This window comes from Galeopterus variegatus, unplaced genomic scaffold, assembly GCF_000696425.1.
Source record: "Galeopterus variegatus unplaced genomic scaffold, G_variegatus-3.0.2 Scaffold1235, whole genome shotgun sequence".
NCBI lineage: Eukaryota > Metazoa > Chordata > Mammalia > Dermoptera > Cynocephalidae > Galeopterus > Galeopterus variegatus.
In genome coordinates, this window is record NW_007727346.1 from 4,202 (window position 1) to 5,677 (window position 1,476).

Genomic DNA, 1,476 nt, shown 5'->3' on the forward strand with positions numbered 1-1,476 from the left:
TCCAACCAAAAAGTACTGTCTGAATTATAATTCCTGTTCAATTCTCTAGTATTGTACTCCTGATCCAAGCCAAATATTCATTTACATTCAACAAACTATGGGCCAGGCACTGTGCCAGGTGCTGGAAAGATCTCTAAAGAATTATATACCTTTTTTTTTTTAAATTAATGAATATATTTAAATGATTGTTTTTCACTGTTAAATGTTTTATCCTCAATTTGTTTCAGGTGTTATTGATAAGAACTTAATTTCAATTAAAATTAGAATATTAGATAAGGCATTTGATGTTTTTTCATCCTTTAGAGTTTAAGGAGACAGTGTGAGAGTATTTTGAAATGGATGTTGTGTTAGCAGAAACAATACGGTTATCTGATATACCTTCTGTGGTGTTTTCCAGACTTGGTGCAGACTCTGATTGCTTTCTTTCTCAGTAGTTAGCCTTGCGCACACTCAGACTTTCTGTGGCTGACCAAGGTGTTTCTTTATATTTTCATTTCTTGCATTTATATTCTCTTTCTTCCCATTTGTGCCCAGTCCCAGCCATTTCTCATGTTGACCAACAGGTAAAAAATAACAGGTCAATGTGAGACTTTGGTTCGACTTCAAACTAAAGAGATGTTTGAACCCAACTGCAAGCTTTGAGGGTCTGTTCATAGAAGTTTAAAAGCAAAACAATATACAATAAACAGAATGAGGAAAAAGAAGGAGCAAGAATTTAGTCTGTCCCTGACAGCTGGCTACCCGGTTTATGATACATTATCACATTTATTCTTGTAATTGGCTATTTCCTGTTTTAAATGCCTTTTATTCATGTCTGCCACCTTTCTCTCAGTTTATTAGCCTTGTGGTCACCACATTATCTTTCTCTTCAAAATCAATTGACATTTTTATGAAAAGAGTTTGCAAGGTATTTAGCTGTGAGAGTGGCAGACAGAACATGGACCGGCACGTTATAAAACCCCTGTTAGGACAACTCTAGTACGTAACAATGGAGCTGGATATTTTCAGGGGATTTGTGTGTTTTCATTTAGATTGATGCAGTGTACTATGAAAAAAGTGGTGTGGTTTTAAAAATGTGAAACTATAGCATCACCATAGTACATATTCTATTTACTGCTGAATATCACTTATGAATGAGAGGAAACACCCACCGTTTAAAGTGACATAACAAGCAAATCTGGTAGTTTGCCTGTCTAGACAGCTCACGCCAGTCTTTCTGTAAGCGAAGCCCCACGGCCCTAGGTCCTTAGGCCATCGAGGGATAGGAAGTCCCACCGCTTTATGTCTACGATGACAGTGGGTAATAGTCAAATTTCAGATAAGCACGTATTTTGTATCTTACAGGAAATAGACAATTACAGACCCTAAGATAATCAGGGTCTGGATTTTGTGAAGAAAGTCAGCTGACTTAAAAAGGTGTGTTCTTCCAGTGGTCCAAATAGTACTTCTTTTTTTTTTTTTTTTTTTTTTTTTTTT